Source organism: Littorina saxatilis, linkage group LG4 (genome assembly GCF_037325665.1).
Source record: "Littorina saxatilis isolate snail1 linkage group LG4, US_GU_Lsax_2.0, whole genome shotgun sequence".
Taxonomy (NCBI): Eukaryota; Metazoa; Mollusca; class Gastropoda; order Littorinimorpha; family Littorinidae; genus Littorina; species Littorina saxatilis.
The window spans coordinates 13,970,147-13,984,235 of NC_090248.1; the positions used below are offsets into that span (position 1 = coordinate 13,970,147).

The following is a 14,089-nucleotide window of genomic DNA, read 5'->3' on the forward strand; positions in this document are numbered from 1 at the left end:
CAGGATCTATCACGGACTTGTGATTTGTGGGATGTCTTCTTATGTATTGTATACATATATAAATGAGGCTTTGCCAAAAGGTGCTGGGGGGGTGCTTGGACATTTGTGACAAACTAAACCTTTTCAGTTGATTTTTTTTGGTGTTTTAAGTGATACATTAGTCTTTGATGAACACATTTGTGTAATAAAAGAATGGTTTGTGCATTTGGGAAATGTGTACGGTTTGATAATATGCCATAAAACGCCAATTTTGAGAAAAGCCACATGTGCAACAAAACTGACCACAGAAGCCATTAATATCATTTCATACAACTGGTAATGATTTATTTCTAGTAAACAGACCCTGCAGAAGCATTATCAGTCTTTAAAAGTACATTTGGAGCCAAATCTTGAATGCAGTGTCACGTAATGTCGCAAAACACTCAAACATCATAAAAGTCAAAACTGATACTTTCTGCTAAGTAACCACAAGAAGTATAAACCCTAAAATAAAATATAGCACTTCAACAGAAACACTGACACATGTTAAAAATATCCCTAAAAGTTGTTACAGTTTGCTCAAACTAGTTAAACATGTTGTTGTAGGTGTCACGTGTTACAAAAATATTGATGGACATGAAAATATTCATAATATTTGAAATAACAACCAGAATGTTATACATACACTAACTTTTCATTTACAATCTAAAGATTAGGTTATTTATGGAATATGAAAACAGAAACAATAGCAAAACATGTTAAAAGCAAGTCATAACAGCATTCTACGTGTCACATGTTACACTGTGTCAGTGGACATGAAATTATTCAAAATGTTATAAATGACAACTGTGATATTAAATAGACCTTTAGGATACATTCATATTTTGAAGATTAGGTAATTATGGAACATCAAAGCACCACAAAAAAAGTAACATCATGTTCAAAACAGGTCAAATCTGCGTTCTACCTGTCACGTGTTACATGGAGTCAGTGGACATGAAATCAATGAAAATGTCAAAAATAACTACAATATTCAAACAGACATTTAGAATACAGTTTTAACCTAATGTCTAGGTACATCTGGAACAAGGTTCTCAATCAAATCGATTTTTTTTAATTAGTTGTACGTAAAATCCTAGCAAAATCCAAATTTTAAAAAAAAAACTTTGATTTTTTTTTTATGTTGGGGAGGGGGGGGGGTGGTGTTAAAACAATCTCATGAAAATATTCCTTCCCCCTGCTAACCCAAAAGCATTTTTTCAGCTTTGGCTACAATATTTACAAAGACATAAATGTCTCCTCCTAAATCGTTACACGGATATGAACGTATCCTCCTGAATCGTAACACGGATATTAACAAAACAGAGGATCGAATTTTTCTTCAATCAAATTTGCCTCCAAAAGTAGCAAGCAGTTGTATATAGGTTACACAATATGCAAGATAATCAGAACTCGGAGTGTGTAAGCTATTTATCCCATTACTCCGACGTTTTCATTAAAAACACTTACTTTTTCCACTAAAACCTGCCCGTGCCTGTTTTCAGCTTGCCAAAAGCCTCCGCAGTCGGAAATTCATGTCAATGAATTCATGCGCATAGCTAGTTCCCATTTGTCAGCATAATGGACGGCGTCATTCGACTTGTAGTGTAGACATTCAGTCATTCAAATTGCTTATAAAAAGGTCTGCTATCTGCTTTTACATTTTGAAAGTCATTTTAAAATATCCTTGTGTATATTTGACATCGACTTTCGTTATACTCAATTCGGCATACCGGGTTTATATTTTTACCAGAATTGCGCACGATAATGGCAGCGCAACAAATTCAGTTCGGGCCGTGCTGGTTTGATCGTTGACCCAAGTCAGTTTGCATGCAGTGTTACTGTTTGTCAGTCGGGGATAGAAATGTTGGCTGTCATCGCGCTGTTATGTTTTGGTTTTCACACGTGGATCACTTACATATTCAGTCGTCGGGTTCTGTGTGTGTGCGTGTGTGTGTGTGTGTGTGTGTGTGTGTGTGTGTGTGTGTGTGTGTGTGTGTGTGTGTGTGTGTGGCCCTTCGTGGTCGGCTGGGCGTTAAGCAAACAAACAAACAAACAAACAAACAAACAAACAAACAAAAAATCTCTCTCTCTCTTTCTCTTTCTCTCTCTTTCTCTCTCTCTCTCTCTCTCTCTCACTCTCTCTATTTCTTTCTCTCTCTCTCTCTCTCTCTCTCTCTCTCTCTCTCTCTCTCTCTCTCTCTCTCTCTCTCTCTCTCTCTCTCTCTCTTCAGGAACCAACAAGGAATAAGATGAAAGTGTTTTTAAATTGATTTCGAAAATTTAATTTTGATAATAATTTTTATATTTTTAATTTTTTGACCTTTTTTTTAATCCGAATATAACATATTTATATGTTTTTGGAATCAGAAAATAATGGAGAATAAGATGAACGTAAATTTGGATCGTTTTATAAAAAAAAAAATTTTTTTTTACAATTTTCAGAGTTTTAATGACCAAAGTCATAAATTAATTTTTAAGCCACCAAGCTGAAATGCAATACCGAAGTCCGGGCTTCGTCGAATATTACTTGACCAAAATTTCAACCAATTTGGTTGAAAAATGAGAGCGTGACAGTGCCGCCTCAACTTTCACGAAAAGCCGGATATGACGTCATCAAAGACATTTATAAAAAAAATGAAGAAAAAAAGTCTGGGGATATCATACCCAGGAACTATCAAGTCAAATTTCATAAAGATCGGTCCAGTAGTTTAGTCTGAATCGCTCTACACACACACACACACACACACACACACACACACACACACACACACACACACACACACACACGACCCTCGTCTCGATTCCCCCCTCTACGTTAAAACATTTAGTCAAAACTTGACTAAATGTAAAAAGTAGTCCATCTGTAAACTCTGAATATGCAGATGACCTCTATAAATTATTCAATTGTACTCTGAAATCAAAGACAATGACCAATGACAGTTGAGATCGAAACTCGGTTGTGATGGGATATCCATAGGATATCCATATGGTTGTGATGGAATATTCAGAATAATCACCTCCTCAGCTAACAGAGATAAAGAGGCAGGTCATGGGATAATATAAGCTAATTCAATTCGTTGGGAGAAGAATTATGGGCAAATTATGTGTCAAACATATTAGATCTACAAAGTGTCAAACGTTACGTATAGATCTACACCTTACCCTGAACAGACAGTACAATATTTTCTCAACTTTACGGCTCGTCGTCTCCATAATTTCAATCGAATCGGTGACCAGAAACGCCAAAGAAGCAAAGCTAGTGGTTTCCACGCTTTTGTATCAAATACTCGCGAAACTTCTTTGTGAAAATTGCAAAAATAACAAAATGTGTCAAACGTTACTTTCGGACATTAACTCCATCGATTCTTTTTAGCTGCTAGATACAATAACTTCGCAAATTCTGACTCAAATGCAACACACTGCTTTTATTTTACTCGAACACGAAACTATCGTTTTCATCCAAAATGGCGGCCATTCAAAGCACCAAGACCGGCGAAAATCGAATCTGTAAACAAGTTGGTCTGCGGACATGAGCCCTTCGAAAATAACCGGGTATTTACTGGGCGAGGTTTTCGGTAAATTCTGGTTCTAATTACGATTGTTGCACATTCTACAAAGAGTTGCATGCTTAGACTGTATGAAATACGCTGATTAAAACCGATGCAGTGATGCAGACCATGAAAAATCGAAAATTCCCCGAGGACACCAAACATGTCCAACATTTTTCGGGGCCGTTTCTGGTGTATGTTTGAAATATTTTATTTTTTATTTAACATTCACAACAACAACAGGCTTCAAAACATTAAAAAAAGCATTCATCAAACTCACTTTGTCAAAGCACAATGCATGTAAACATGTTGGGGTAATCCAGTTAATTACACTTGCTTTCCAAAAATACATGGGTCCGAAATGGCACCTTTTGGCAAAGGCTCATATATATACTGCCACTGCCACTGAAATAATTGGATTGTTTGTTAAATGTTGTTGTCAGCTGTATAACTGTTCTACTGTGATTGGATGTCATTGCAAAAATAAACACAGCTCTATGTGAAATCAAAAGATTAAAGTGTATTATTATCTCTCTCTCTCTCTCTCCCTCTCTCTCTCCCTCTCTCTCTCTCTCTCTCCTCTCTCTCTCTCTCTCTCTCTCTCTCTCTCTCTGACGCCCCAACATATCTTATACAACTCTTCAATTCATCTCCGTCATATTATTCAAACACTCGAAATAACCTTGCCTTGTCAAGGCCCCGCATCGATTTGTTTAAAACTAGTTTTTCTTATTCTGGTGCGTTCCTTTGGAATTCACTACCTGTAAATATCAAGTCATGTCTGTCATTATCTTCTTTTAAAAGACAGCTCCGAAAGCACCTCTCTAACGACTAAGTCGGTGTACACTTTGTGCGAGTGTGTGTGAGGATGTGTAAAAGAGAAAGTGTATAGTATGCTTCCATTAACAAGCACACTTTTGAATTTTTAATTTTTATTTTGTTATGCCTTTCCCCATTGTCTTTTTTTGTATATTTTTTTTTTTATAAATTCTTCATATTTGTTCTTTGTTTCATGTGTGTATTATAGTAGGGACTAGCTGTAAGAAAGGACCATATGGACCTAATGCTATCATCCCTCGGTAATAAAGTTTTCGAGTTCGAGTTCGAGTTCGAGTTCTCTCTCTCTCTCTCTCTCTCTCTCTCTCTCTCTCTCTCTCTCTCTCTCTCTCTCTCTCTCTCTCTCTCTCTCTCTCTCTCTCTCTCTCTCTCTCTCGTGTGTGTGTGTGTGAGAAGGAGGGGGAGGAAGATGGTGAGGATGATGATGATGATGATGACAATGAGGATGAGAATGATGATATAGTCGCGTACAGTACATTTAAGATACAGTATCCAGGAACGTGATGTGTTTTTACTGTCGAAGTTTAAGCAATTCACTGACAGATAAACTGTTGAAATGTTTCATGTCTCACATAAATTGTGTTTAACCGCACCAGGAAGGCTTCAGTGATATTCATTTAAAGAAATTAGATTTTCTGTATCGTCGCTCGGCTGAACTCATTACTGAATATTTAAATATAAACTTGTTAAGAGCTCTGACATTTCTTCCACTTGAGAAGGATCATCAGCTGAATAAAGCCTGCCAATTATTACCCCTAACACTCAGATTCGGAGAGATCAAATTAAATATCAAATAAAATTTAATTTAACAAGGGTTGTGGCATAAGCAATACAGACGAGCTTTTTCTCAACCAGCCCTCGAGCAGAGAAAGACAGACAAGAGACAGAGAGAGTGAAAGACAGACAGACAGAAAGACATACATAGAGGGAGAGAGAGAGAGACAGAAAGAGAGACAGAGAGAGAGTGCGTAGCAGTGCCAAGCCCTATGCTCTACTGACAGCTTTCTGTTGCGGAAGGGGGAAGAAACGATCGGAAACTGAAAACGGGGAAATCAAAAGAACAATAAGATATGACAGAGAAACCCGCCTCGGGTCACAACAGACGATGTTTGGAAATAACTCTGGCGTTTATGGGCTGTGCGAGACTGCATGAATACTCATGCTTTTGTTGAGGCAAACTTCATGACAAGAACCATATGAAATGGGAAAGATTGTATTACAACCATATGCAATACACAGGAATGTTGCTAACCGGGCTCTCAAACTGACAAAAGTTATTTCTTGACTTCGTCTAATAACAAAAACTACACGACCACCGATATTGTAAGGATTGTCAGCTTTGCAAACGACTGTATGAGACAGAGAAACAAAACAAAAGCAGTGGATAGACAGATAAATGAACAGGTGAGATAAAGAAAGCCACACACTGAGACAGAGACAGACAGACAGACTCGGACACACACCCACCTGCTCATATTCACATACGCATGGGCTACACAGATGAGTGAACGAACGGCAGTCACATCAACCGACAGGATTGCATAAACACACACACACACACACAAACACACGATCAGACACATACACACACACACACACGGACACACACAAAGAGGCTTCAAACAGAAAACTATTTTATGTTTCTTTGCATTGTCAAAATGACAAGTGAGACCACAACTAAAAGTAAAAAATGCGTTAATTTGATTAATTACACATTACTACACGTGTCTGCCTGTTTGTTTGCTTGATTGGTTGGTTGGTTTGTGACAAGCTCAGGCAAAATAAAATGTCATTTACATTGTGTACATTTTGCATGACCAGTCTTGTCCCCAAAAAGAAAACTGGCCAGGAGTATTTGGCCCGATTTGATATGTGTATTTATTAAATATCTAAGCCCTACAAATTAGACAATCATCAACCTTTTCAACATTATCATCACACACGCACACAAACAAACATACAAACTAACACACACACACACACACACACACACATGCGCGTGCGCACACACACAGCACAGACACACACTGTAAATACTGTATCAGAGACAAAAAGTATTCAAGAACATACATGGTGATTTTCAAGTGCAAGAGGGAAAGCTAAAATATCCTTAGAAAACATTACACACTTTAGTACTACAGTAGTAGAATGGATTACTCTCTCTCTCTCTCTCTCTCTCTCTCTCTCACACACACACACACACACACACACACACACACACACACACACACACACACTCACTCACTCACCCACACACACACTCTTACACATGTTACTGCAAGTATGCATGCACATTACATACATCAGTGATCATTTCTTTCTTTCTTTATTTGGTGTTTAACGTCGTTTTCAACCATTCAAGGTTATATCGCGACGGGGGAAGATGGGATAGGGGAAAGGGGGGAGATGGAATAGAGCCACTTGTTAATTGTTTCTTGTTCACAAAAGCACTAATAAAAAAATTGCTCCAGGGGCTTGCAACGTAGTACAATATATGACCTTACTGGGAGAATGCAAGTTTCCAGTACAAAGGACGTAACATTTCTTACATACTGCTTGACTAAAATCTTTACAAACATTGACTATATTCTATACAAGAAACACTTAACAAGGGTAAAAGGAGAAACAGAACCTGTTAGTCGCCTCTTACGACGTGCTGGTTAGCATCGGGTAAATTCTTTCTCGTCCCAACCAATATGGGACTCCCCCTAACCCGCGGGGGGAATCAGTGATCATTTACTTGTACACATTCCATAAATCTTTTCACACAATAAAATGAATTCATGCAGATAAACTGTCTGACCAATAAAACGTACAGTGTCGATGCGTCTCACTATAAAGGCTACATCAGATATATACATATGAATATGTTCAAAACGTGGATTTGTCTCATTCAAATTTTATATTATAAGGATGTTCATAAACTAAAATATACACACATTCATGTGTGCGTGTGAAAGTATGAACAACATTCTGTTCAAACCAACAAAGCACAGGATCTATCAAGGTCCGCATTTCCTCACAGTATATATATATATGATAAATTTATATATATAATATATATATATATAGAAATTTATGATGACGTAATTTCTCTGCATTCTCGCTCTTGACGTCATTCTATATATGGGTCACTCTCCTGGAAACTGGTCAGTCGGGACAGCGTACAAAAACATTTAAATAAACAACAAAATAATTACTTTCCTTTATTTTTATGTGTTTTGTTGTCTTCAGTGTTATTTGGAGCAACAGTGTGAACAAGAACTAAAGCGTTTGTAAATTCTGTGATTTGCTTTGCACTGCAGAAGCTCTGAAATCGCCACTTTTTTCCATTCGAAAGTGTGACATGCTATCTCTGCACATACACATGCCTCAAATTTACCCATTTGATAACACATTTTTCTACAATTGTTGCAAATTCCTGTGTATGAATTTGATTTCACCCGCCCGATGCGCCCAAACGATCTTTTGATAATAACTTGGTTGCATTTGACCATGTAGAAACAATCGTCTCGCACGTCACGCCTGGTGTCCTATTTTTAGCTTCAACGCCATGCCCAAACATAACTTGTGCATACTGTTTCAGGGGATGGATAATTCTACTCTGACATAGTAAAATATTCGATGTGGTTAATCGCGATTGAATGAGATTCAAGTTGAGTCTGTAAAGCAAGTTTAATGAGATGTTCTGATAGATCTGCAAGTGGTGTCCGAAAATTTGCGATACGTGTGAGCACATTGCAGAACTATTTTCTGGCAAACTTGCGATCTTTCAACCCATTCGCGCATGAATATAAGGGAGTCCCTGTGGGGGTTACACGGTGCAAACGTGTTTTCGTACAATCGAGCACGCGGTTAGACGCAGGAAAACTTTGTTGTTGCGGGGTCCGCGCCAAAGTTGACGAGACGTGCGAGACGGTACATGTGATCACAACCTTTGAGGTAAGTTTGAGCTTTACGACGGCTCTATTTTTACTATTTTGCGTGTAGAACTTAAACCACTAATATGATTTTGTCATGTTTACAAACTGAATTCGAAAAAAAATGCCTTTCTGTCAGAAAAACGCAACCAAGTGGCAAATTCATGGGTAGAGTAGATCTAGGTACAGTCCAACGTGAAAAGAAGTTTTCGTTTTCTATGATTGTTTTGCGCCTCTTGTTAGTTTATTTTCTATTTTTTTAAATGAAGATTAGATCATGTGGTTCAGGTTCATTTGTTTTGTTGAGAATCTCAAGAAATAGCGTTTGAATCTCTCATCATAGCCAGAGCTGTCTCGTTCGTATAGCAGACGCCATTGCTGCTTTCCGCATGCGGTGACAGCGATGCGTGCGGGGCAGAAATTATGACAGATACTGGCATTTTCATTTGCACTGGAGCAGATTTTACACAGCGTGTAGTCATTTTTACATTTAGTCAAGTTTTGACTAAATTTTTTAACATAGAGGGGGAATCGAGACGAGGGTCGTGGTGTATATGTGTGTGTGTGTGTCTGTGCGTGTGTGTGTGTAGAGCGATTCAGAGTAAACTACTGGACCGATCGTTATGAAATTTTACATGAGAGTTCCTGGGCATGATATCCCCAGATGTTTTTTTCTTTTTTTGGATAAATGTCTTTGATGATGTCATATCCGGCTTTTTGTAAAAGTTGAAGCGGCACTGTCACACCCTCATTTTTCAATCAAATTGATTGAAATTTTGGCAAAGCAATCTTCGACGAAGGCCGGACTTTGTGTTGCATTTCAGCTTGGAGGTTTAAAAATTGATTAATGACTTTGGTCATTAAAAATCTGAATTGTAATTAAAATTTTATTTTTTATAAAACGATCCAAAACTACGTTCATTTTATTCTTCATCATTTTCTGATCCAAAAACATATAAATATGTTATATTCGGATTAAAAACAAGCTCTGAAAATTAAAAATATAAACATTATGATTAAAATTAAATTTCGGAAATCGATTTAAAAACAATTCCATCTTATTCCTTGTCGGTTCCTGATTCCAAAAACATATAGATATGATATGTTTGGATTAAAAACACGCTCAGAAAGTTAAAACGAAGAGAGGCACAGAAAAGTGTGCTATGCAGCACAGCGAAACCACTACCGCCCTAAACAGGCTCGTCAGTTTCACTGCGGTCATTGTTAAAAAATGCAGTGCGTTCAGTTTCATTCTGTGAGTTCCACAGCTTGACTAAATGTAGTAATTTCGCCTTACGCGACTTGTTGTTTCTTTGTGTTACGAGGATGTGTTCAGGACAGAACCACTCTGATTTCCAATGTGTGTATCTTGGGATCTTGACGGTTGTAACATGCACTGTTATGTACCTCAATGTGCGATGTAAAGCTGTGGTAGCAATTAAAATATCTGACTCCAACTGTTGCATACTTTTTTCAGATGCCAGGATGCTGCTAATGCTCCTATCCTTTCTGCCAGTCCAGTCAATGCTGATCCAGGAGCAGATCAGAGAGACCGGTACGTTTCTACTGTAAATAATTGTTTTAACATGTTTTTCATTAATCTTAATCTTATTATACTGGAATGACTTTGCTTGCATGCAGTCATTTTTTTAAATTTTCTGTATCCATACTGATTTGTGCAGACATTCCTAGCAAAGTCTTTCCATGGCATGGTAAGTGCAGGTTACATATGGAATCAATTACATTTATACATGTATTTCAAGTACCAAATTACCCCTAGTTGGTATGAATGGAGAGCTTCAGTTGTCTGCTTTTCTGAGGTAGACATTTCCAAGTTTATTGGTGTCATTTGCTCCTTGTATTTTTAATTCATGATGTAAACCTTTTCAGTTACTATTTTTAATTTTTCTATTTTAAGAAAGGTTCATTTGTTTGTCCACAGATTGACACACTGGATGGGAATGGGGTGGTTGTCCGTTTACTTAGGAAACAAGGATCATCGTTTGTGTGGCCTGCTGTGGAGGAGATATTTTTTGTGAAGTTTGAGGAAGTAGTTGAGGTGCTGCCTGTCCCAACTCTTGACAGGCGTGGCAGACACACATTTCAATAAAAAGTTGTTTCGTTTTGACTGAAATAAACCCATGGTTAACTGATATTGGTGTCTGTGTTTGTTTGCGGTGTCCATGATTACACGCGAGACGTTCTGTGTCATTTGATGAATATCTGCATGCATTACCAAGATTTTTCAAAGTATGTCCATATTCCTGTTTTAAGTATTCATGGAGATTCTTTAAATCATACAATTTTGCAGATAGCAATATCTGATCACTTGCTGGAAAGGTTTTCTGTAAATGAGGAAATTGTTGATCTGGCGTCCTCATAGTAATCCCCCCATTATGTAAGTGTATGGTATATTTTGAAACTTCTGGTACTTCTATGAAGCAATTTCTATTGTATCTCATTGGAAATTGCATGATAATCACTTGTATTTTTTATGATAAGAGTAAAAATGTGCCTCTAATGGTGTCCTGTGTTACACGCGAGACGAGGCAACCTTCAACACATTATCTTAAATTACAACATTTCCAAAAGTTTATCTTGCTTTTCAAAACCTTGTGTTGGAAAGTTGAGATGTTAAACAAACCAAACACACCAAAATATTTCAATTTTGACTAACTTTATTTTTGGGCACTCAAGTCACACATCTGACCAGTTTTCAGGAGAGTGACCCATATATGATACATTTAGTTTCCACACTTTGACCTTAAATCAAAACGTTTCCTTTCACAGATGTCCTCTTGGGATTGTCAGATGAGGGTAGTCTCCCATGCCAACAGAAGCTACCACTCAGAGAGTGGTTTGCTTCTTGGTTGGATACCATGGGTTGACAACTTTCGCCATATCTACCATCAGACCACTGATGAGACACATTAGTGTCGAAACACGTGTCTGGTCACGGTAGTAAAACAATGGTCCTCCTCTGGACTAGTTTCCTCTGTTGATACTCTCTCCCCTCGGGGTAGAAGATTCTCTTTGGAAACTCGGTCCCGTCCGAAGAAGGTCTGATTTCCCCAATAGGGCTGTCTGTGAAGGGACACATTTTTTTGTTTCCTCTCTCTTTTGCTCTGCTAAGAGATTTTAACAAATCTCAGAAGAAAGTCTCTTCTGACTTTCAATTGTTTCTTTCACAACTTCTGATGTGATATATATATTACCTGCTATTCCGACTTGGTCGTGTGACAGACGTTTTCTTCCACACGAGATTACGTTGATAGTCTAACATCGAAGCCGTCAGGCTGAGTTAGACATCAGCTAATCGAGTGTGGAAGAAAACTCTGTCACACGACCAAGTCGGAATAGCATTTATGTCTCACAGCTTCAACAGAGGAGAGAACAAACACGTTTTGTTTACTCAAGCTTCACAAACCTAAACACAGGAGCAGCCATTGTGGAGAGATCTACTTTTTGACGGAAGTGACCGAACAACTGTGAACGACGTCTCGGTATATGTGAATGACGTCACAGTCATCGTCACAGTCTGTATCTTTTGAAGCATCGCATTCTTCATGACGTCTTTCTGTGTCTGCATCCGCGAAATGTTTGTTCATTCCGGAATCTTTGTCATCTATGTTCAGAACCCTGTCCTTATAGTGTCAGACTAACAGGTCTCCTGAGCGAGCCACTTTTCAAGGGAAGCTAAATTCGCGTATGGAAACAGTACTGTCGTCTGGGATGCCGTTTTCAGTTTTCTGAGCGTTGAAGAATTTGTAAAGAGAAGAAACAATAACAGCAGGAGAAATGAAAGTCGTGCATTTTGGGGCTTTTGGAGGGACGATTTCGAGTTTGAATTCGTTCTTGCACATGCTCCAAAGCGTGTAACATACAATCTTGCACACGTTTGCTTTAGTAGTGGCAAAGAAGGAAAGCGTGTGACATATATATATGTCACACGCTTTCCTTCTTTGCCACTACTAAAGCAAACGTGTGCAAGATTGTATGTTACACGCTTTGGAGCATGTGCAAGAACGGATTCAAACTCGAAATCGTCCCTCCAAAAGCCCCAAAATGCACACACGACTTTTATTTCTCCTGTTGTTGTCGTGTCTTCTCTTTACAAATTCTTCAACGCTGAGAATACTGAAAACGGCATCCCAGACTACAGTACTGTTTCCATACGCGAGTTTAGCTTCCCTTGGAAAGTGGCTCGCTCAGGAGGCCTGTTAGTCTGAAACTAGAAGGACAGAGTTCTGAACATAGATGACAAAGACCCCGGAAAGAACAAACATTTCGCGGATGCAGACACAGAAAGACGTCATGAAGAATGGAATGCTTCAAAAGATTCAGACTGTGACGATGACTGTGACGTCATTCACATATACCGAGACGTCATTCATAGTTGTTCGTTCACTTTCGTCAAAAAGTAGATCTCTCCACAATGGCTGCTCCTGTGTTTAGGTTTATCAAGCGTGAGTACGCAAAACGTGTTTGTTCTCTCCTCTGTTGAAGCTGTGAGACATAATCGCCATTACGAGCTAGTCGTGTGACAGAGAGTTTTCTTGCACACTCGACTGCTGCTGTTTCACTCCGGCTAAAGCCGTCGTGAAACATCTACAGTCTCGTGTGCAAGAAAACTCTCTGTCACACGACTAGCTCGTAATAGCGGGTAATATATATGTATAGGTTACAACACGAGTGGTTTTTTATATGGCTTGTATTTCAGTCAAGACCCAGCGGATGAATATCATCGGGAGACACGAGCCTTTGGCGAGTGTCTCTCGATTGATATTCCCGCTGGGTCTTGACTGAAATACAAGCCATATAAAAAACCACGAGTGTTGTAATCTGTATATCCCATTCTACCATCAAACACAAAGTGTAGACTACTAGCGGCACTGTTGCGATCTGTGCAGGGTAAAACTGTTGCCAGCGAGACTTAGCCCTTTTGCAACCTTAAACTAAGTGACCGTCGCTGAAAAAATAAAACGAATGAGTGCATCGATAAGTACGCGGTAACACTACTTTCAGACCATTTAAAAGCTTTAAGTAAAGGTTCATAAGTTGCAAGAAAGTAATGAAGTCGAATAGAAATTAATTTAGTTGAAGCGCACAATTCTTTTGTTTTGCGTTTCAGGTCGGCAGAACGGGCGAAACGGGTTTGGGACCCATTTGGCTTACTCGATTCAGAATTGATTCCACGTTGTTTTTCTCGAACGTGTGTAATTAGGCTTATTGACAGAGAAGCAAATCTTAGGGAACAAATATGTAGGTTTAGATTTAACCATTTGCTCCCTATTTGAAATGTATCTACGTGATTAACTGTTTTGCGAGTGTGTTTGCATGGATGAACTTAAACTGGTATGGGTGAGAGGAAAACGCGACCGACACGTCTGTCACCGCCGATTGATTGCATTTTGAAGGAATATGACTGGATTACGGAAAAATATGTGGACTTACTGCAGAGCCAGGCAAAAGAGTAGACTTGCTCGCAAAACATGTGAAACAGCCGATGTTTGATAGCTGAAGGCGCACACCGGCAAAACACACTACCGACAGATTCTCAAAAGTCGTCTGCTAACGATGCAAGGGGAGGGTACTCGTGTTTTTGTTTTGGTTCGCTAGCATCTGGTTATCTTGTAAGTTGAATGTTCGTTTTTTTCGACCTGCATTGCATTCATTATGAAAGAAACTTTTGCTTATTGCATCTCATACATCAGATCAGTTCTGAGATTCATTTTTGCGTGCAACTGATATGGTTTTCTGAGC

The 14,089-nt window shown here is 38.6% G+C and overlaps 1 long non-coding RNA gene across 2 annotated transcripts; it reads left to right on the forward strand.

The window, feature by feature from the left end:
* The first annotated feature begins 8,310 nt into the window (after positions 1 to 8,310).
* On the forward strand, positions 8,311 to 10,479 carry LOC138964027 (uncharacterized). 2 transcript variants are annotated; one of them, XR_011454992.1, is made up of 3 exons: positions 8,311 to 8,348; positions 9,804 to 9,881; positions 10,269 to 10,479. It is a non-coding gene; the product is annotated as an uncharacterized lncRNA (long non-coding RNA). The 2 variants fall into 2 exon arrangements; XR_011454991.1 differs by lacking the exon at positions 8,311 to 8,348 and having other exon boundaries at positions 8,562 to 9,881.
* Positions 10,480 to 14,089: the final 3,610 nt, after the last annotated feature.